This window comes from Onychomys torridus, chromosome 3 (assembly GCF_903995425.1).
Source record: "Onychomys torridus chromosome 3, mOncTor1.1, whole genome shotgun sequence".
NCBI lineage: Eukaryota > Metazoa > Chordata > Mammalia > Rodentia > Cricetidae > Onychomys > Onychomys torridus.
In genome coordinates, this window is record NC_050445.1 from 136,066,346 (window position 1) to 136,090,036 (window position 23,691).

At 51.1% G+C, this 23,691-nt stretch overlaps 1 protein-coding gene across 7 annotated transcripts in view; it reads right to left on the bottom strand.

Annotated features, from left to right (window-relative positions):
- The window catches only part of Mical3 (microtubule associated monooxygenase, calponin and LIM domain containing 3), a 205,026-nt gene that overhangs the window by 140,914 nt on the left and 40,421 nt on the right, over positions 1-23,691 (bottom strand). For 3 of the 7 annotated variants that reach the window (XM_036180672.1, XM_036180673.1, XM_036180670.1), the window contains exon 2: positions 17,663-17,716. The exons of the other annotated variants lie outside the window; for them this stretch is intronic. The gene's annotated coding sequence lies outside the window, so the exon portion shown is untranslated. The remainder of the gene's footprint in view (positions 1-17,662; positions 17,717-23,691) is intronic. 7 annotated transcript variants of the gene reach the window in all.

Here is a 23,691-nt window from a genome sequence, read left to right on the forward strand (position 1 = left end):
GGCCAATGATTTGCAGTTTACTCTCCTCCAGAAAATACTGGCAATCTTATGAATGAAGCCGTGTGGCCGAGGTTGGAATATGAAGTGGGGGGGGGCAGCAGGGAGCCAATACAATATATTTATAAGAGCAAAGCCATGCTGATCCCTGTCCCCCACGGCCAAAGACTATTATAAAAGTGGAGGGGGGCACAAAGCGACCCATCCTCTGCTCAGCAAAACACTCTACGCGGTCTGCCCAGCGGACATGCAGCCAGACTCCTGGATATGAAACAGCGAATCCGAAGAGAACAAGGTTCAAGACACAGATAGGCCCACACTGGCCACCGAAGACCCAGGAGGAAGCCTACAGGATAAATTCTTTTGAATTTTGTTTTGTTTTGTTTGCAGTACTGGAGACCGAACCCAAGGAACATGGAAGTTAGGCAGGTGTTGCACCCTCAGCCCTGAGAACTGCATCGCTGACAGTGGGCTTGTGGGGGGGTGGCACCCCAGTGATTGATGGGAGGTGGAGGGGGTAGACAAGAACAGGATTCTCTTAACAGCTCTACGGCTATCATTGCTTGTGTTGCTTATGTACAAAATAACACTGGGCACCTCTGTGCGCCCCAAACTTTCTACATGCAATCTGTATGAAATGCTATCAAGTAAAAATATGTCTCACTCACGCACTGTATGATTTTTTTTTAAATACATAACAAGACTAGCTGGGTGTGGTAGTCTATACCTGTAGTCCTCCTGGTGCTCAGGATGCTGAGGCAGGAGAATCGAGAGTTTGAGGTCACCCTGAGCTAAATGAGTTCTCTACCAGCCTGAGCAAGACTGACTCAATACAAACAGACAATGATAAAAATTAGGTTAACAGGAGCAAAATTAAGGTAGTATATAGCTGGGTGTGGTTCGTGGCTTTAATTCCAGCACTTGGGAGGAAGAGGAGGACAGGTTTCAGTTCGAGGCCAGCCCAGTCTATGTAGAAAGATCCAGGACAACCGGGGCTACATAATTGAGACTCTGTCTTAAAAATAAAAAAAGACAGGGACAATAACTCTATAATCTAACATTTATTCCTGGCTAGACAAAGGTGACAGTGATACCCTTCAGGGCTGGCTGCTGTGGACCATAATTCTCCATAGCTCCCAAAAGGACAGACCTGGCTCCCTCTCATACTCCTGGCTCTGCCGTTGCCTTTTCAAAGTTGTCTCCCTGCAGGGGAGGCCCCTTCCCTGGCTCAACTGGACCAGTAATGCAGCTAGACTGGAGCACAGGGCTCCTGCCTGAAACCATCCAAGACCTGTGCTCACTGTGCCCCATCCACCCACACACATGAAACGCTTGAAGAAAGGACACCTGGGGCTCTGAGCCCAAGCTGAAGTTCACCAGCTGGGGTGGAGCCCCTTCCCTGACAGGCAGGACTGACGTGCTGTGAGCTCTCTAATCCTTACCCCCTGGGGCCCTGTGAATATAACAAACTCCCCTAAAAGGAAAGAAGAGCCCACATTAAGACCACCCCTTCTTACTGATCCCCAGGATACTCCCAAATAAAACAACAGCCGAGTCTCACAAAGAACTGGCACCAGTCCCGGAGGAGCTGTACCCTGAGATTTGGCTGCCCACTGCCCCAAGAGACAGGGTCCTGAGAACTGAAGTCTCCTCCACACCAGCCTGGTGACAGCGGCAGGAGCCCTCCACGCCACCAAGAATGCTTCCGCCTAGACCACCACATCAAAGACCACAAACAAGGCAATTTTTCTGCCCAGAGATGGGAGAAGGAAGGGCTGAGAGAAAAGGGAGGTTATATTTAGCGAGCGGGCCAAGATAACAGGAATGGGATGAGTCACCCAGGCCAAGCACAGCTCAGGCGCTTAACCATTGCTCAGCACGGGGGGTCGGCCCACCAGAAGACAAGGCAGGGCAAAGCAGAGCCAGGGGCAGCTTGCCCAAGAGCAGGACGTTCTCAGGTTCTGGGAAAAGACAGACGCACAGAGGGACACACCAGATGTGAAAGTTAAGAGAGAACGCGGGATCATTTGGAGGCTGGTGGGGTGCAAATCCCTGAAAACAGGTGTCATCTAGCGCCATAATGAACTGTCCTCAGAGAGTTCTCTAGATGCTCGGAAGGCACAGAAGGAACTCTTGCATTTCGGCCAGAGCAGGTCCATTTATCTTGCTTTAAGCCTGGAAAGGTAGGAAGATCTGACTTTCCTTAGCTCAGTGGGAAAAACCCTTCTACTCTTAAAGGAAGAGTGGGAAAAGGAGGCAGCCAGTAGGTCAACACCTTTCTAGACCAGCCAGCACAGCTCGCCCCAATCCTATGTTCTAGCACATGGCCCCCTGTGTAGACCCGTGACCCAGGCTGCCCACTCACTGCCCAAAACGCAGCCCAGCGAACGCTTTCACTTGACCCTAAGAGGGTCCCATGTGCTACAAATGCATGTGTGAAAGATTCAGCAAGGCCTCCAAAGTGCCACACACATGCAGACATACCCACTGCATGCACATGTGGGCACACGCACGGGGACATCACACACACCTGCATCCTCAGATGACTGGGTAACACACATCCAAAGTCAGCAGACTGTGATATATGGGGCGCACAGTAAAAGCTTACATTTAGGGCGACAGCGGCATTTATTTAACAAGGACTCCCAAACACCGTGCACAGAGCTCAGCCATCATGGGAGGTACACGTCTGGTCCGAGGGAGCAGTCCCAGGTTCTCACAGCTGCCTATTTTTAGCCTCTGGTTTTTCCTGCTCTCCTCCCCAGGGAAGGCCCCTCCCTCTCCTCTCCCGCCGGTGCTCACCAGTGGGATCCTGACACTGAACTGGAAGGTGGGGCCGCAAGAGCGGCAGCATTGCCTCCCCACACCTCACACTTCAGAGTGTAGACTGAGAAGCCGGACCAAAAGTAGGGGGAAGGAACACTTTAATTTCCCAAGGCAAGCAGCAACGCGACTGTAGAGAAGTCGAGTGTGGAATGCCTGCTGTCCGTCAAGGTTCGGAGCTTGTAATCTGGCCAGCCCCCAGCATGACTGACATTGTTGTAGCTTGTACTTTACAGGTGACGTTCTACCCACCAAGACAGCAGTCGGTCAGCAGCCAGGATGGCTGGAATTCCAGCCACACAACGTGGCACCTCTTTCTACAGCATGGTTCTCTGAGGAGGGAGGAAGCTTGGTGCTGGCTTGCTCTAGACAAGGGGTTCTCAACCTGTGGGCTGCGACCCCCCCCCCCCCCCCCCCCCCGGGAGGATGAACTGGCCTTTTCGCAGGGGTTCCATATCAGCTATCCGATATATCAGACGTTCACGTTATGACTCATAATGGTAGCAAGGTTACCGTTACGCAGTAGCAATGGAAACAATCCTAGGACTGGGGGTCATCACAACACGAAGAACTGTACGTATTAAAGGGTCACAGCATTCAGAGGCTGAGAAACACTGCTCTAAAACTGTACCATGTGGCACTCCTTTCATTAAAGCTCACAGTTCTACAAATGTGCAGCTGTCATCACCACAGTAGACTGCAGTGGGGCCGGTCATCCTGGCTGTGACAGGTGGACCTGTCACTCTAAACCTGGAAGTACAGGGACCTTGATACTCTGAAGAGAATTAGAAGATTTTAATTAACGTGACTTAACAGATTTAGACACAGCAAAGGAAATGGATTCCATGTAAATAATGTGGATTTAAAAAAAAAAAAAAAACCTAGACAAAGGAATTGACAGCCAGCCAGTTGTATAACCATTTGTCTTCACGCACGCACCACGCAACGCACATGAGTTCATCGGCATACACCGTGTCTTCTGCCACTGATACCACACTGCTCTCAAGTCATCAATGCGTTATACCATGTAGATACACGAACCACAGGCCTCTGGGGTGGCCAGTACCAGCCCATCCTCCTCCTCCACTTGCCACTGGGGTAGAAACTCATTGATAATTGTCAAATCCTCCCCTCATCCCTCTCCTGGCGTCCAACACCTAAGAACTACAGCACCACTTCTGTGCCAGCTCTGGGGGGGGGGGGGGGGGGGGGGGGAGAGGGAGGACTTGCCAAAACACTGTGGGGGGTGGGGGGATGGGGCTTGGCAAGGTGTGTTCTCCCTCGGTCACATTCCAGCTCTCCCAGGTCTTCACACAGCAGCCAGACTGCATTTACTACCTGCTACCCAGACTACACGCTCCCCAAGATGTGTGATCATACAGGTCCCGGGACCCTGCTCCCCTGAAGCTTATTACCCATCCTGGAAACTAGGAAACAATACACGGAGAGAGATGGAGCATGACATCAGAGGATGCCTCTGTTCTGTTCCCTTTATAAAACAGAAGGTATCACAAAGATTAACAAGGTCCAATTGAGATACCTGAAAATATCAGTTATGGCCAAGTGCATGAATACATTCATCAGCGACCACTTACAGAGTACTTATGTGCCAGACACTGCCGCGTGCTCTATCTGCATTAGCTCACTTCTGTCTTCAGAATAACACTCTAAATATAGGGCTATCCTCACTTTGAAGGTCAGGAAATTAAATTACAGTTCAGAGAAGACCATTACCTCCCAGGGTCATGATGCAATGGAGACTCGGGGGCTGGCCAGTCCTAGCGCCTAGGCCCCTTCCAACACAGCCTCGCTCGGTAAACTCAAATGTAGTGAACTCTTTGTTGTCTCCCATGAGCACACACCATTATCTGTCATTCAATTTCTCCTATGCTTCAACAGATTTTTAAAAAAATCAACGGTGATTGCTGATCTGCAGGTATTCATTGGTGCCTGCCCTGTACCAAGGCCACCCTGGATGCAGAGACCTAAAGAAAAGGAATCTGTATAAGAAGAAACTGGGGGGGCTAGAATGATGGCTCAGTGGTTAAGAGGTCTTCCAGAGGACCCAGGTTCAATTTCCAGCACCCACATGGCAGCTCACAACTGTCTGTAGGGGACCTGGACACCCATGGCAAGATACCAATGCACATAAAATAAAAACAGAAAATCTTTGGGGTTGGGGAGTTAGCTCAGTGGTAGAGCGCTTGCCTAGCAAGCACAAGGCCCTGGGTTCAGCCCTCAGCTCTGGGGGGGGAGGGGAGATAAAATAACAAGAAGAAACTGAAGAAACCTCATTTAACTCAATGTAAACCGTGGGAAATGAGTAGAGCCCAGGACAACCGCACAGGCAGTGCTGGACACTCACAGCGTGTCCTGCCCAGTGCAGTCGGTTCCAGAGGCCCCAGAGGATGATGCAATGCTCCATTCTAACAAGCCTGTGGGCTATGCTCCTGTCACAGCCTGACAAGGGGCTCAAGTACTTCAAACTACTACCGAAGAGGTCCGGAACAGAAAAGACACGAGTGAGTGGGGAAATTAGGACGACGAGCAGAACGTAGAGAAGTATGGGGTGGAGGGTCGCTGGGAAGCAAGGAGGGAGGGAAGTCACCTTGGGGACAGGAAGCATGAAAGCTCATCATCCAGGGCATGGGGGGGGGGGAGACACACACGGAAGGGATGGACAAACGAGAAATGTAGTAGAATATTATTTTAGGGTGTGTTACTTTTGCTTATGTGAAGCTGTGTTACTGTGCCTGTGTAAAACACCTGATGGTCTAATACAAGAACTGGCCAATAGCAAGGCAGGAGAAGGGATGGGCGGGGCTGGCAGGCAGAGGGAATAGACAGAAGGAGAAATCTGGGGGGAGGAGAAAAAAGAGATGGAGGAGAGAAAGGAGGAAGCAGCCAGAGAAGGAGGAGGACACCGGGGGCCAGCCACCCAGCTACACAACCAGCAATGGAGAAACAAAGAAAGGTTTACAGGAATGGAAAAGAAAAAGCCCAGAGGTGAAAGATAGATGGGATAATTTCATGTTAAGAAAAACTGGCAAGAAACGAAGCCAAGCTAAGGCAAGATGCAAAGTACCCATTGTTACACTGCTTATTAAGAGTTTGGATCTTGGATGACCATGTGTTGAAGGCTTAGCGGTCACCGATCTACGGAACTATTAGGAGGTGGGACCTGTTGGAATAAGTTAGGTCACTGAAGGCATGTCCTTGGAGGGGACGTTGGGACCTTAGCCCCTTCCCATCTCTGCTTCCCAGCCACCATGAGGAGAGCAGGTTTCTCCTCCTCGGCACTTCCGCCATGGTGCCCATAGGCCAAAGGAACAGTGTCTTAGAGAGGGAAAGTCAACTACTCCACCACCCAATGGCACAGAGGCTTAAAGCCATGGACTCCACAGACAACTGGCCACCAGCCAGATTGTTCTGTGAGCTATCTGCCCTTATCCCTCACTGCCCACAATGAACAGAAAAGGAAACCCCATCATCGGTTCCACCCTGTGTCAAGTCTCCCAGGAGAAAGGCCAGAGCAGTGGCCTCACCATCTAGTGATGCTCTCTCTCGGCTTCCTGGCTGGGCCACTTCCTGCACTGTCTCGGATGGTGGCACTACCCTTATTCAGCTAGTTCCTCAGCGACAGAAACAGGAGCTCAGACCACTGCAGTCTGCAATGTGTAATCTATAAAGCGACAAGGTGGCACCGTGACAGAGTACCGAACTCAGAGACAGATCTGAGGCAGGGGCACTGTCACTGAAAAGAGCCTGCCTACTCCAAATCCAGCTGCACATCTGAACTGGGAACGGAGGTGAGCAATGGGAAGGTCTCAGCAAGCTGCAGAGCAGGGGGAACATACAGCAGCCCCTCCCCAAGGGTCCCAGATGAGGGTCCACGACGTCCTCTCACGACATACACACCTGACACTTCTAATATCTACTCAACCAGTGGAACACCTCAGCACAGAAAACCTACTAATGTCCAAGGCCAGCCTCAAATCCACCCAAGGAAAAAACAATCGATAAAGGTCGTCATGAAGTCAAATGCTTTTCTGTTATGGTGTAGTAAGGCAGCCATAGTAATTCACTTCTAGAAAATTCTAACGGAACATTTCCGAGGGGTGCCCTGCAAGAAAGAGCCAAAAAACATAGTATCCAAGAGGTTAGGTGACATGTGACCCCAAGGAAGAGCAGACTGGAAGGCTGGGAGTCCCGGGGCTCACAGACCCCACAATCCTGCACGCGCCCTGTGCTAGGGCCAGAGCCCCTCTCCTTCCTGTAAAGGCACGGGACTGGACTGCTGGGATTCAGCCTTCCATAGGCGGCCAATCCCGTCATCCCAGAACCAGCTGCTCTAGGCAGGGAGATGCCCCAGACCCCCTGCAGCCCCTTCTCTCCAGACTCTTTCCACGCTGTGCTTTCCTCTAAGATTCACTAAGCAAGCCTCCCTGCACATCCTTGTTAGCCCGGCACCAGGGGCTGGGATGCAAAGTCCCCTCTGACACCCCTGAAACTTAGCAGTCACTGTCAGAGCAGAGAGGTGGATTAGGCGCCAGGCGTGATGCTACATGCTTATAACACCAGCACCTGGAAAAGCTGAGGCAGGAGCATCACCAGTTTCAGGCCAGTGTGGACTGTCACAAAAACAAACCAACAAAACCAAAGGCTAAGGAATGGGCTTTAAGGGTTCCACCCTCACTAACGAGTTTAATGCCACAGTCACAGAATGGGTTACTGAGAAGAAACTGGGTTGGGCTGGCTTCCTCGGACTGGTATCTCCTGAACAGCTTGCCCTACAGCCATATGATACAGCAGCAAGAAGGCCCTGACTGGGTTCTATACTTTGGGGCTTCCTGGCCTCCAGAACTGTGCCAGTCTGTGGCATGTAGTATACAGAGAAAATAAACTAAGACCCAAGACAAGCTGGAGTCCTCCATCTCAAATGTGCCACTCCACTCCACCCCCAGAGTCTGTTCCAATCTGCTGCAGTTCCGGCCTCAGGGCAGAACTAGCCCGACCTGGGGACATTTTGAGGGAAGGACAGGGGACACACACAGGGGACGGGAAGACAGAAAATGAGGAGAGAAGAACGCAATACAATGATGCTCACCAATCAACCAATATTAGGTCACAAAATTAAAGTTTTTGTGGTTTGCTGCAAAGTTAGAAAAATCTATCTATCACCACTCTGGGTGGCCCAGTGGAGGGCTAGAGAGAGCGCCGGCTGATTAGCAAGAGGGGACTCTGAAGCTCTGGACAGAGGGTGAGCCTTTCTACACATGTGACTTGAGGGGACTTCTTTGTTTTGGTTTGGTTTTTTAGAGACAGGGTTTCTCTGTGTTGTTTTGGAGCCAGTCCTGGATCTCACTCTGTAGACCAGGCTGGCCTCGAACTCACAGAGATCCACCTGGCTCTGCTTCCCAAGTGCTGGGATTAAAGGCGTGCGCCACCACCACCCGGCTCTAGAGGGGATTTCTTAACCTATTTTCCCAATGGCAAAAGATAATCTGAGGGCTGGAGAGATGGTTCAGTGGTCAAGCGCACTTCCCGAGGACCCAGGTTCACTTCCCAGCACCCATACACAGAGAGGCCTATAACTCCAGTTCCAGATCCAAAACTCTCTTTTGGCCTCTGCAGGTACTATATATACACGGTACACAGACACATATGCTGGCAAAGCACCCATACGCATAAAACAAAAATTAAACAAACAAACAAAAAGCCTCAGAGGAAGGGAGTAACACGTGAAAATCTGGGCCAGTGCCTGATACACAGCTAGCGGTGACAACTATGACAGGTCCTGTCAATCCCCAACGTCAGAACACTAGAGGCGACATCAAACCTACAGCTCTCCTTCAATAGGCCTCGAACTCAGGACGGCAGGAAGTACTCTTCGGGCCCATCCCTTCCTCTGACCAAGAGTCAAAGGAAAGTACCAGTCTCCAGGCACCGACTGACCCCAACACCAACAAAAACACACAGCTGACCTTGTCCTCCATCCACAAGGCCCAGGCCCAACTCCAGATGAAAAGCACCAGCAAGGGAACTTGCTAAATAAGCCCAAGAACAGCTCACAGCCAGCCCTGGACCCCCCACCTTGAAAGCTAAATCTGGGATGCTGGGACGGCCAAGCAGCCCCATTCTCTTGATGGCTGGTAAACAACCACACCCCACAGGACAGCCCAGGGTGTGTGAGCCATCCTGATGCTCTCTGGGACAAGTGGACGTGGGCGGAGACCCCTATGGACCTGGAGAAAGGCTGTGATATTTATATCAACTACGGGATTAAAACAATGTGATAGAAGAATCTGGTAAAGGGAGGAGGGATTCTCCTGTGCTAGGATGCAAGCTCCATGGGGTAGGAATTCTTGCCTGGTTTGCTTACTGCTGTTATCTTTAGCTCTTGACACTGTGCCTGGAACATTTGATTGAATGAGAAAGAGGCAAAAATCCCATATGATTAAGGCCAAAAGCTCTGAGTCAACCAGAAGTGGATTCAGATCCTTTTCTGTAGCTATGTGGAAGCTGTGTGACGGTAATAAACCACTCAGCCTCTCTGGTTCTTCTTGGGATAAATGGCGATGATTTAATCCACACAGAATGTCTAGCACAAGGTAATCTCTGAGAAATGAACACTATGAGTGACTAGCTTTCCCCTGCCAGCACCTCCAAATTCTCCCTAACTCGGGGTAGAAAAGCAGCAGCGAAGAATGGAAAGACTGTCAAGAGCGGCCGCCATTCGCTGGTCTAGCCCAACCCTATCCACCCAGCATGCTGTCAAGCACGCCAGCCCGACCCCCTCTCCACCTCTGAGGAAACTAAAGCATGGGGACGGTGTGCCCCAGGGCCCCACTGAGAACCAGCACACACCCACACTCCTGTCCATACCCCAGCATGTCATCTAGCTCACCCAAGCATGTCTTAAGTCTCAAGATGGGTGCTCTTTCAGGCCAATCCAGGGCACTGTTCCTGAAGGCAAACCAGAACCCCAAGTTTCTCTTGACAGGTCTATTTCTCTGCACCTCAATGTATTGAGGCAGGGAGTGGAAACAGATTCAGGTTTGGAAGCCCCAGGCTAAGGTCATAGAAGGTTTGCACTGGAGACTGTTAAGGTCGCTGGCTTGCTCACTGAGCAGGTTCACAGCCCATGTTTCCTAAGGCCCAGGGTCCAGGGAGAAGAGTAATTTCAGTTTAGTCATAAATCTGTATTGTAGGCCATTAAATGGTATTTGCAAACAGTTCATGGGCAAAACAGAACAAAAGGAGCGTGAAGAAGGGTTCCAGTGTTTCCAGTAGTACCTGGCGTGGTGGTTTGAAGGAAATGGCCCCAAACGGAGTGGCACTATTAGGAATGTGGGCTTACTGGAGTAGGTATGACCTTGTTGGAGGAAGTGTGTCACAGTGGAGGAAGGCTTTGAGGTCTCACATATGCTCAAGCCATGCCCAGTGAAATAGACCACTTCCTGTTGTCTATGGGTCAAGATGTAAAAACTCGCAGCTCCTTTTCCAGCAACATGTCGGCCAGCATGCGGCCATGCTTCTCACCTCGGCAATAATGGACTAAACCTCTAAACTGTAACAGAGACACCCCAGTGAAATGTCTTCCTTTGTAAGAGCTGTCATGATCGTGGTGTCTTCACAGCAATAGAAACCCTGACTAAGACAGAAGTTGGTACCAGGACTGGGGTATTGCTGTGATAGGCCCTGACCATGTTTTTGTTTGGACTTTGGTACTTTGGGCTGGGAAAGTAGTGGAATGCTTTAAGCATTGTTTAATGGGCCATAGTAGTAGGAGCATGGAAGACAATGGTGTTGAGAATGATTTGAACTGGGGGGGAGGGGGAGGGACTGGCTCAAGAGGTTTCAGAGGTGAAGAATTTTAGTATGTGGCCTAGAGATCATTCATGTGATACTTTGGTGAAGAAAGTGGCTGCTTTTCACCTTTGTCCAAAGAGTCTGCCTGAGGCTAAAGTGAAGAGATTTGGATTAATGTTGGTTAAAAGGGTGCTGCTGGTGGCTGGCCGGCGAGCGTGCCCGAAGAGAGATCTTAAAAATCAGCTCAAGTCTCCCTCCTCTTCATCAAGGGATGGGAAGAGCTGCAGCTGCGCTGCCGTTGGTCCACCCGGTTGACCCCAGATGACATTTTTCTCCTCGTCAGGAGCAAAAATGTGCCTGCCGTTGCCAGCACAGCCCGAGGACAACCCCCTTGTCTGTCACAAAGAATATAGCTCAGACTACAGCTGCAAGAACGGCTGACTCACTGTGAAGGATCATGGCGGTAGCAGGGTAGCTGTATAGGGGTCTAGTGGAGGCGAGGGGCGCGCGTGCGCTCACGGTTTTGCGGTCTCGCTGGATGGGGGAGGAGGCGGCAAGCAGCAGCAGTCAGCAGGTCCTCAGTTGGTGTATCCGAGTCACGGCACCAAACCAGGATGATGATGTAATTAAGGACAAAAAACGCTTACAATTAATTCCATTGGCAGAGGAAATCTCAAAGCAGCCTAGTACTGACTCTGTTGTGTGGTTACCAGTGTTCATGCTTTAAAGATGTATAATGAAAAGGAGGAGAAAGCTGAAGAGAAAAAGAGCACCGGGAAGTGGAATGGAGCGAAGTCCTGTGTTCAAGGAGATAAACAGATTAAGAAATGGACTAAAGGGAACAGTGATCTCAGGGCAAGATCCCAAAACAGCATAGTATTGACTGTTGTATGGTTATCAGTGGTCACTCTCATACAGATTTCTAATGAAAAGGAGCAGGAAAAATGTAAAATTTGAAGAGAAAAGGAGCACCAGGAAGTGGGATGAAGCTGGAGATAAACAATTAAGAAATGGAATAAAGGGAGTGGTGACGTCAGGGGAAGATCCCACCCAGCTGTTTCCAGCTTGTGAAAAGGAACTAAAGAAAAGCCTGGAGCTGGGTGTGATGGTGCACTCTTTTAGTCCCAGCACTGGGAAGGCAGAGGCTGGCAGATGTCTGAGTTTGAGACCAGCCTGTATGGTGTGAGTTCCAATACATCCAATATGGCAGTGATGGTAACCACTGAAAACAGAAAGTCGGTGAAGTTGTCATTGAGCAAGGGAAGGGAGGGGGCCATGTTCCAGCCCCAGTAAGCAACAGAACTTGGCAACTTCATCCACATAGTTCTGGAGTTAAGGATTGAAGGAAGAGGTTATGGAATTTGCCTCCACAAATAAGGAAAGCCACTGAGGCCAGGCATGTGTCGGGGGGTGTCCCTGAATGGAGGTCTAGTAGAGAGGCCATTGCATGAAGCTGTGAGTTGAAGACTGGATTGCCTTGGAGTCTCCAAGACATTAGAGATGCCAGAGCCATAGGATACCTGCCAAAGAGAGCTGCTAACAGGGAGTGGAACCGGCCCAAAGAAAGAATTGTGTTGTAGTCAACAAAGCTGAATAAAGTTGGAGATATGAACAGAGTTTTGACATCAGACATGGAGATGCAGAGTTTGGAGTTTGCCCAGCTGGTTTTTGGTCTTGCTTTGGTCCAGTATTTCCTCACTATGCTCCCTTCCCTATGTTTTAGAATGGTAATGTATATCCTGTGTCATTACACATTGGAAGTATGTGATCTGCTTTTTTATTTTGATTTTACAGGAGATTACAGTTAAGGGATTGTAGGAATCTCAGCAGAGAACTTAAGACTTTTAAATAAGTTTGAGACTGTTAAAGACTATGGGGACTTTTTGGACTGAATGCATTTTTGCATTATGATATAGCTACAAGTCTTTGGGGACCAAAGAGTAGAATATGGTGATTTGAAAGAAAATGGCCCCTAAGGGGAGTGGCACTATTAGGAGGTATGGTTTTGTTGGAGTAGGTGTGGTCTTGTTGAAGGAAGTGTGTCACTGTGGAGGCAGGCTTTGAGGTCTCATATATGCTCAAGACATTGTCCGGTGTCCTAGACCACTTCCTGTTGCCTGTGGGTCAATATGTAAGAACTCTCAGCCACTTCTCCAGCAGCATGTCTGACTGCATGCTGCCATGCTTCCCACCATGTTGATAATGGACTACACCTCTGAACTGTAAGTGAGATACCCCAATGAAATGTTTTCCTTTATAAGAGTTGTTGTGGTCATGGTGTGTCTTCATGGCAATAGAAACCTAACTAAGACACCTGTTCTCACAGATCACAGTACAGTTATAGAAGTAACAGAGGGACATTGTCATTGCTGGCCAGGGAGACCTCACCTACAGCTTCCAACTGACCTTTGCAAGGAAGGAGGACAAAGGAATAGGGTAAAGCCAGCCAGCCTCAGTGGGTCTGCATTGACCTTATGCTTTGGTCCTCTCCAGGTCCCCAGGACATGGGGAAGAAGAACTGGATTCCCACAGGGCAGGAAGTGGCAATGTTCAACACTCCAACCTCAGCAAGGAAGCAAGCACTACAAGAGAACTCCAGCTCAGCAACTTACTCAGTTATAAAATGGCATTTCCCAGCCTTCCTTGAGGCTAATGTGACTGTTCTATAGATACTGGCTATAAGACAGAAGACATGGGTATACCTTCCAGAAAGATCCTTTAAAGATGTGAACCATCCACATCTCCCAGAGAAATCTGTTTCCTGCTATGGTTTGAACTTGTGACACAGAAGCTCATGAGCCTTGAGGCAGAGCCATCAGCGGGTAGCTGAGACTAGATAAACCCAAGAGCTTGGTGTCACCATGGTGGCATTAGTGACTTCATAGTTATGACAAGGCAGGAAGCTGTCACCAGATGCTGAGATAATACCAATGCCACTTCCAGGGTTCTTGGCTTCCAGAAACATGAACCAAAATTAAAGCAAAACAACAAACAAAAACAAGACCAAAAAACTCTTTTTTTTTTTTTTTTGAGGGGGGTGGTGGTCTCATTGTATCCCAGGCTAGTCTTGATCTTGCTGTGTAGCAGAAGCTAACCTTGAACTCCTGATTCTTGGCTGTGCATCACCACATGCAGTTTTCAACTTCTACTCTTTATAAATTACAGAAAATGGAACTAAGACATCTGTCTTCTGTTTTCCTGGGAGACAGAAATAAGACAGCTGGAGATCCAGCAGCCACACCTGACCATAAGGTAACCTGACACTTCTGGTCCCAAAGCATCTAGGTGAGGGGTACTCAGTCTGCAGTGCAGTACAGTGGCTTGCCTTCCACGGTCATCTCCTGCAGAAAAGCCCTGCCACCCTCCTCCGGCCTAAGGTCCTCAACTCAGCAGCTGGGACTCCACCCAGCCAAGGTTACTTTAGGGTCTCAGGCTGTGTGGGCCATACATTGTTCCTCAAAAGGCAATGCTCTCAAACAAAGATCGAGCTGAACTCACTCTGAGGAGAGAGTGTCAGCAATAACTGGGGGCTATTACACAAGAAAGAAGAAGGCTGAGCCTCAGCCTGGCTGTCTTCTTCTCCAGCGTGTCTCAGCCTCCTCAGCCTCACCCACATCTGCTGAAGCTGGAACACATTCCCCTCTTTAATACAAAATCGGAGGGGACTCTGGCCAAGCATTGGGGGAGTGGGCCACAGCACAAGCACACTGCAGCCAGCAGGCGCGACTGACCCCAAGGTGGGCACACGAGGGGCACGTGCCAAGGGGGGCGCACGAGGGGCATGTGCCAAGGGGGGACGTACGAGGGGCACGTGCCACGGGGGGCGCACGAGGGGCACGTGCCAAGGGGGTGCACCAGGGGCACATGAAAGGGGGCGCACCAGGAGCTCGTGCCTGCGGCAGCTGTCCACTAGTGGAAGAGGGGAAGCAAAGAATCAGAGAGGTCAAAGCAGGGGCGTGGCTCTGTGATGGAGCACTTGCCTAGAGTGTGTGAGACCCTGAGTTCACCCCACCACCTTATCATCACCCTGGGAGGATAGGTTAAGGAAATAAACGCCGGCAACTGTGTGTGAACAGGATCCTTCCGGAACAGAAACTAAAGATAAATAAAGGGAGAGAAAACCTAGAGAGACGAAAAGGAGAGACTATTCGGTGGTAACAGGCCCTCGGGGGCAAGGCCCAGGGTTAGCCAAGGAAGCCGAATCCTCCCTTCTCTCCACTCTCTCCTGGAGAAGCAGAAGGAAAGCAAGAGCAGTGAGCAGATGCTCCGGGTTCAAATGTGGGTTCCAGCCTGGGGCCGGGGAAGGAAGGGGACATCGCAGCAGGACGAGTGTCTTCAGGCCTTTCCTGCCTGCTGCTGCAATCTACTCCTCCAGGCAGTCCTCAGTCCTCCAGCTCCAGCAGTGCTCACTGTCACTAGACAGTGAGTGTGTGTGCGTGTGCGTGTGCGTGTGTGTGTGTGTGTGTGTGTGTGAGTGTGCACGCGCGCGCGCGCGCGTGCCTAGGATGTGATCAACACAGAGTCAACAAAAGCCGCTAACAGGGGTAGCTAGATGGCCCAGCAGAAGAGAGTATTTGCTACACAAGCATGAGGTTGTAAGTTCAAATCTCCAGCTAGGCATGGCCAAACACATCCGGCAACCCCACACAGGGCAGGGTGGGGTGGGGTGGAGGGGCACAGACAGAAACATTGCTGGGACTTGCTGGCTACCAGCCAGACTCCAGGTGCGGTGAAAGAGCCTGTCTCGAGAGAATGAGGCAGAGAGTGAGAGAGCCCAATGCCCCACGTCCCGCTCTGGCCTCCTTATACCCACACTCGCGTGCACACACCACACAACACACGCAAAAGGACTCAACAAACATGTCCACCTCCTAAACGTCGTGTGTTAGGGGCAGAACAGTGGACGCCCTGTCACCCTGGAGCCTCGGCTCTCAGGCGCTGAGACGCACATAAGCACACCCAGGACCTAGCAAGAAGTGCACACGCACATGCTGTGGAGGAGGGCAAGGCGGGGGCAGGAAAGTAGTGTCGGCACACGGAGGAATGAGGAGGCAAGCTGTGGGTCTACCAGGGGAGGCTCTACCAGGACAAGGGACAGTGTGTACCCCACAGCTAATGGGGTTGGTGAGGGGGGCCGCCAGGCTGGGAGGGCTCAGGGCTCCACGGATGCGTTAGCTTTTATCCAGTACAGAGGGCCACGGGCGCAGGTGGATCAGAGCTCGGCCAAACCCAGGCAGGCGCCTGACTGCATGAAGAAGCCAAGGTGAGAAGAGGGGGCGGGGGCGAAGCAGACAGGGGCTGTGTGGGACAGGATAGGAGGTGTGACTGGGTGACAGGCATGGCCCTGACAGTCTTGGTATGAGAATGTACCAGAAAGGAAGGACCAAACTCACCGCACACAGCATCTCTTCCTACTGGGGCTGGCGAGAGTGGGCTGGCCAGCCCTGGCACTCCCAGGGCGTGGGGGAGTAGGGCAGTCCCGGGGAAGCAGGGCAGTAGTCCTTGGCAGAGAGGTCCTTCTCCGCGTGGAACAGGCCCAGCCAGCCTCTCACTCACTTTGTTCCCTGTCTCCTGACATGGCTGCTAACTCCAAATCCATCCCTCCTCTGTCCTAACCAAGACAACTAGCCAGACGTGGGAGCTCACACCTTTAATCCCAGCACTAGGGAGGCAGAGGCAAGCAGATTTCTGAGTTTGGGGCCAGAGCTCTAAAGGTGAATGAATGCTTCTTCTCAGCACACAGCCCATTCCTGCAATCCTTCCCCATATGGTCACCAGGGTGCTCCCAAAGGAGGCAAGCATGCCTCCACATAATAGGAAGTGACCCCAACTCAGGAGCAGCAGAAGGGAGGAGAAAACAAGCCAGAAGGTCTGTGCCCTAGCCACACTCGGCTCCACCAGTCACCTCTGAACTGGTGGTTCAGACCACACCATCTCACTGCACCCACAACCTGGCCGGTCCTCACTATCCTTCACAAAGCAAAGGGAGCCAGCATCACTGGTCACCCGAAGATGCAGTGCTCAGATCCACACAACCCTGTTTGTAAACATTCCAACTGGGACAGACTAAAAGACAGGGGCAGGAACTTGAAATGAGGCAAAACCACAAGTCCTTCCCCGCTGACTACAGGAGTGGCAAGTCTGTCTGTCAACCGTGTGTCTGTCTCCGCTCCATGCTCACTGTAAAACAGCCCCGAACGACACACACAGAGTGAGGCACCACTCCCAGCCAAGGAGGAGATTGGCCTAAGTGCTGCGGCACAGCAGCAGCATCCTTCTAAGTGCTGCGCCAATGGCATGCCAAGTGAGTCAGGTCCCCGAGGCCAGGACAGCTCACACACAGGCAAGGGACAGGGAAGTGGGTCCCCTGGGCTGTGGAGGACAGTGGTTCCCACAGAGCCAGGGAGGACAGTGGCACAGCAGCATGGCCAGAGCCAGGCCAAGAGGATGTGCCCAAGAACATGGAACCCAGCAGGTGTGAGCATGGAATGAAGGTGGACCAGATCAGAACCTCGGCACGGGGAAGGCAAGGCTAAAAAGGGAATACCATCAACCAGGCATCATACGCACGCCTTTAATTCCAGCACTTGGGAAGCAGAGGCAGGCAGATCTCTATGAATTTGGGGTCAGCCTGGTCTATATAGTGAGTTTCAGCACAGCCAGGGCTATGTAGAGACTCTGTCTCCGAAAAAGGGAGGGGAGACACCACACAGCTGCACTCACTCACATCTGCAGCCTGGCTGCACGTGCGTGCGCGCGCGCGCACACACACACACACACACACACACACACACACACACACACGATTCTCTAGCCAATGCATTATCCATGACATTCCCAAGAGCACCAGCTTTAGAGAAGACTCTGCTGGGGACACCAGCACATGGGAAGGCAGCTGAGATGTTAGTGACGTCATCTCGCTCTCCTACAATGCATACAAACATAGGAAATTCAGGCAACCCTCACCTCCCCCAGCAATAAGGCGGAGTGACAGTTAACATGTGCTGGGCCTATTTTACCCATTCCTTACCCTGCCATGGCGTTAGCCTTCCTTCGCTGTGACAGAGCACTTGAGAAAGTCGACCTAAAGGAAGGAAACACTTCTTTAGCTCACGGTTTCCAAGGTTTGCATGTACAACCACTTGGCCCCATCCTGTGGTGCTTCAGGACATGACAGCTTTAGTGTGAGGAAGATGAAATAAATCCGTTTACCTCATGGCAGCCAGAAAGCTGAGGGACCCAGCAGGCCCCAGTGACCTAATTTCCTACTACAAGGACTAACACCCTGCCTCCAGGTTACATCACCTTCCAAAAGTGCCTCAAGCCAGTGATGACGCCTTTTGACACTCAAAATCCAAATTGTCACACATGGCCACATTCCCTCTGTGGGAACCCAAGCCATGAGGACAACAAGCAAACCTCAGATACCCCGAGGTGCTCAGGTAAAACTGTCCACTCACCTGGGCCCATCCACCTCTACAGTGCAGTGCAGGCCACCATCATCCCAGGGTTGGTGCCTGGGGAAAAGCCAGGCCTCACTGAGAGGTCGGAAAGCCAACTCAGCTAAACCCAGACCCAAGCAAAACACCTTTAGAGGCAGTGTGCTCTTGACTTCAGATGAGGGCCTCTTAACCAGCCAGGCAAACAGCTCAGGCTCATACAGGCACAAGCTTCCTGGGGACATATTTTAAGGGCATGCTCCCCACTCTACTGTATTTATAATATACAATTAAAATCCTGAGACTCTGTTTACACACTTCTGGCCAAGGGAGGTGAGCCAGCTTCCCAATCACAGGCCACATCTACTGAAAGAGTAAAGAAAATGGCATCATCACTGCTGGGGCTGGATTCTATCTCACAAGGACAGAGCTGGGGACAGCACCACCTCAGCCTCCCCACTTCAGCTCAAGCAGGAAGTCCTGCAATGGCAAAGCCTTGAAAGGCAGCTTGCTGCCTGGGGCTATCACTGTCCCTCAGTATCACCCTCCCATCACGTCCTTTGCATGGCATTTTCGTCTCCATTACACTCTGGGTAGGCATAAGCCCCTAAGCCCAATCCTGCAGTCACTCTAACAGCTGCCAACCTAAGACATCACTACACAGGACACCAGGGCTAGCACCAGGTCTCCATGTGACCATCTGCCCTGGTAACTAGTGGATGTGTCTGGGATACCTACATGTTTGGGTTTTGCTCACCGTCTCCACACAAAGCACATGTCCACACACACTACCAACCATGGCTGAGTGGGAGAGGGGGTCAACTGGATCAGCTCAATGCAACTCTGACTCTCTGAGAGATAACGCCTCCTGAACCTGTGCCAGCTGTCACGCATCGCTACAGAACACACGACGATCCCAGACAACAGGCTGTGTGAGTGGGAACGTGCTTCACAGATAAGCTGTTCCTTCAGAGAACTGCAGCCACTGAACAGCAGCTGGTTTCTAGTCTGAGCCAGTCCTCAGAAAGTAACTCTCACTTCATCTACAAAGGACAAGGTTCAATGACTTGTGTTTCATTAAAAAAAAAAAAAAAAAGAATTGCTCTACACAGATAAATTCCAGACTCAGAGGCCTTTGGAAAGAGCGGCCATGGGCTCTGGCTTCGGCTGCAGAGCCTGAGGAGAACAGCCTGGCTGAATGTGGCCGGCCTAAACAGGGATAAGACAGAAGTCAAGAGCCTAGAGAAGACCTGCCATAGCCTGCAAGCAGACAGGGGAGGCTCAGTGTGGGTGTGCAGTCCTTGACAAGTCCAGCAGTGGGCCTGTCCCCACATCCTGGGGCAGGGCACCTGGTGACGGAGATCTCTCCTCTTGTGCCTGAGAGATGATGGATTGTTTGACTCTGCTTTTTAGAGACAGGATCTCCTCACATAGCCCACGTGGGCCTCAACTGCCTAACCTCAGACTCTTGGAGGTGGGAGTAATGAGACAGGCCCAGCACACCTGGCTTAGGTATGACAGCAAGGATTTCCATAATACCTGTTTTGTTTGTTTGTTTGTTTGAAGACAAGGGCTCACTGTGTAGCCATGGTTGGCCTGGAACTCACTATGTAGATCAGGCTGGGTAAGAATTCACAGAGACCTTCCTGCCTCTGCCTCAGGGAGTACTGGAATTACAGGCATGCAACACTATACCCAGAAATACCAGGATGTTCTTTTAAGATTCTGGAATTAGCACAATGTGATTACAATTTCAACATCAGAAGAAGTGCTTTAGGCAAGTCACTTCTACCTGACTCTGGGGCGGTTTCCTGCTACATGTGGGGTGTGCCGTGCCTACTCTCCCGTCCCTAGATCCGAGGATGGTGAAGGTCGTGAAGGTACCAGTGGTACCTACAACAGCGGCTGTTGAGCCAGACATGGTAGTGTTTATAGTCTCAGCTCTCCATCTCAGCCCTCAGGCGGAGACAGAAGGACCAGGAGTTCAAGGTCATCTTCAGCTATGAAGCTAGCGTGAGGCCAGCCTGGGTTACATGAGACCCTCTCTAAATAAGACAAAACTTTAAAAAGCACCTGTCATTTAATAATCACTTATTACACGTGATGGGCATTAAGAAGCATGTGTGTGTCCCAGTCCATTGGGCCTTTACAAATACCGACAGTCACGGGCAATTGCCAGCATGGTTCTAAAGGAAAGGAGACACGGAGAGATCCAGCAACCTGCCCAAAGTCACACAGGGGTGAACCTGCTGGAACCTGACCCCAGGAAGTCTAGGACCAATACACTAAATAGCCTTCTGTAATTATGTCTGCTCTCTTCATCCAGAAACCACGGAATGAGCAGTTACAGTTGTCTGCAAATTACAGATGAGAAGAAAGTTAGCAAGCTGATTTTGTCCAGCTAGGCAGCTTCAGAGCCAGGAGTCCAGCAAGCTGTCTGACCTCTGCAGTCTGTGCTTTCTCAATCAGCCAGTGTGGGACTCCTGTCCAGAGAAGGGGACACGGCCTTCCCAAGGAGGCCAGGGTGAAGGGTGAACTAGATGCCATGAGCCTGCTCCCTGCAGTGTGTCTCCCACGCAGGAGGCTCGTCCCAACACCAGCTCCTCAAAGATGTGTCTGACAGGATGCTCTAACTCCAAGCTCAATGTCTTCCACCTTTCCTAAGACACTCTGCTCCCCAGTTTGACTAACCCAGGGAAGTATGATGGTCAGGAGATACTCGTGAAAACTAGAAGAGAAAGAAGAATGAGTTGAACAGGAAAACTCCCCCAGTGGAATGAGGAAGTAGGGCCTGAGGCATGACCCAGCACTGTGACTACTAGGCACTGCCACACACAGCGCTCAGGGGACTTTTCTAGAAAAAGGTCACAGTGTAGGGTTCGCAACCCACCGCGCAGGGAAGACAGGCATAACCACAACGGAATCCAGCCTTTTTTGGCAGAAGAACTTCTTTTTGCCATCAGCAATTTCTTATCTTTCTGGGACAGACAGCTATTCCTTACAGCCGGCTGACTGGAGGACTGCCCAACACTCAAAAGCTACTATGAAGCCAACCTTTCCCCATGGGCTTTTTACTCATGACAGTGTTTCTACATACTGTGAGCAGGACAAACATGTTTAGGACACCGGTCACACAAGCTGTAACACATGATGACCCTGCCCTGTAGACCCCTAGGCCAATCCCCTGCACACACACAAGCATACTAACCACCACAGCATGAGAAGGCCTGGAACAGACAGACACCTCTTGATAACAGTTCCAGACAGACATGCAGGGGGACAGAGAGATGGCTCAGTGAGTATGGCCTTTGCTGTCAACCCTGACAAGCTGAGTTTGATCCCTAGGACCTACATAGTAGAAGGAGAAAACTTAGTCCCGATCAGATACATATGCTAGACAACAGGCTTCCACTAGTTAGAATCACTTAATAATCTTAACTGAAACATAAAAAAAAAATTTAAATGCTTGTAAAAATTGGCAGAATGGACTGGGGCTGTGGCTCAGTGGTTAAGCACTTGCTCAACATAGGCCAGGCCAGGCCCTGAGTTCCAGCCCAGAATCACTGTAAACAATAAATAAATCAAAGTTCCACAGGAAGAAATTTGAGGAGACCCTGAAGGTCGGGTACGGCCAGGTTCAGCCAAGGGGAGAGGAAAGGAAGAGAGCAGAGACTCCAAATAAACGAAGAGAAACAGGGTAGCAAGCCCAGACCCAGTCACCAAGGTTCTCTGTGAGGAACAGTGAGCGGAGAGGAAGTGACCTTGGTGACCTTGGCCTGAAGTCTGGACCTGTGTGTGTCACTGAAAGAACAGAGTGCTGGGGGCAAAGGGCAGGGGAGCCAGGAGACACTGCAGAATTGTGGAAGCTCCGGAGTGCTGCAGCTCCATATCCACGTCAGACAAACCTACCAGTCCTCGAAGTAAAACAGATGGAGGTGGGGTGCAATCTGTGCTGGGGTGTCTTTGCAGCAGCCGCCAGGCCTGCGTGCCATCCCCAGCTCCACAAGAACGGCCAGCGGCATTAAGTGATGTTAGCACTGGAACCTGATGCTTCTTAAGAAGTGAAAAGGAAAACTAAGAGCAAATAGGATGCTCGGACACTGTAAGAAAATGGACAGAGCTCCAGCCACAGAGACTTCCTTGTGGAACCCTCAGAAGGACCTCTAGCCAGTGGGAGCTGGGGAGCAGGGATGACACCCCAGGGTGACTCCACAGCTGGTTAAGGGCTCACTGGAAAAGTGGATGGAGAAAGAGGCTGGGTATGCACATCTGGAACTCAGAACTCTGGCACCCACACCTGGTTACTGGTCAACAAGAGTGGAGGGAGTTGCTAGAGAAAGCCTCACAGGCCCTCCCCAGGCTGACGTGGGTGTGGACAGCTCTGAGAATGCAGGAGTGCACAGTAGGCCTCAGAACGGGAGGTCCCAGACAGCCTTTCTGGGACATGATGCTGTCTGCAGTTTGGTGGCCCTGCCCATGCGGGACCTGGGTCTGAGGCCTGGGTTCAGAGCTCCTGAGCCAGAAGGGATGGGGAGGCCACCGCACTTCCTTTTGGCATCTTTGACAGCATGGCGGCAGGAGGCAAATAGGGCGGAGTGAACCCAGCAAAGTCTGATTAGTGATTCAGTGCTGGCCACACAGAGCTTCTTCCCACCTTCATAGACATGACTGCACCAAGCCCCCGGGGTTCTTTCCTGACAGGTTCTCACAGGCAGGCAACAGGGACTAGAGAGGAAGGCTAAGCCCAGGAGCAGCCTTCAGGAGACCAGAGAGGCAGCCGAGTGGAGAACACAGAGGAGGAGCTGGGCTGACTTCTCTCTGCTCTGCCAGAAACCCAGGCTGTCTCTCACAAATGACTCTGAGTTTAGGAAAAAGTGAGTGTCCCAAAAGTGAGTCCCAAAACAAGTGTCTAGGATTCCACAGGCCAGACTCACAATCTGCCTCGCCCTCCTCGTGGATGAAAAACTCTAGCTGCCTCAAATCACTCTTAGACAAGCCAAAAACAGACAAAGGAAGGGTGAAGTGGGGGTGGGTGGAGAGCCGTAGATGGATGAATTTTATCTCCAGGGGCACCTCAGGTGATCCCTCACAGCCTACGTGTGTCAGGCCAACTACAACAACAGAATTAAACTGCTGTTCTACATTTCTCTGTGTGTCTCACAGAAAATGTCCATGTTTGGCACCCATTGAATCCACTGCATAACAGGCACTGTGTTGGATCTGAGCACACAAAGTGAACAAAACCCTTACATCCAAAAAGGGAGGTACAGGGGGTAGCGGTCAGTTTAAAAACACCCTTCCCCATCAGCAGAGTTCATACTGTGTGCCCTGACATGGTCTGTGAGGAACAGACCAACAAACACGGAGGAAAGGGTCTGGAGGGTCCTCCTTGGCTCAGGTGCAGAAGGTCACAGAAGTGCGGCTTTGCCCGACATGACAGAGCTATGCTGGGTGAAGGCAGAAACTTCAGTTGGAAGCAGAAGGAAACACACGCACAGGCCACCCAGTAAGGCCAGACTCAGGCCTTCCTAGAACAAAGGCCAGTGGGTCTGGAGTTCAGTGCCAAGGACAGCAGAGCAGGTGAGGCTATGTGAAGCCAGGCCGGACATCTCAAAGACTT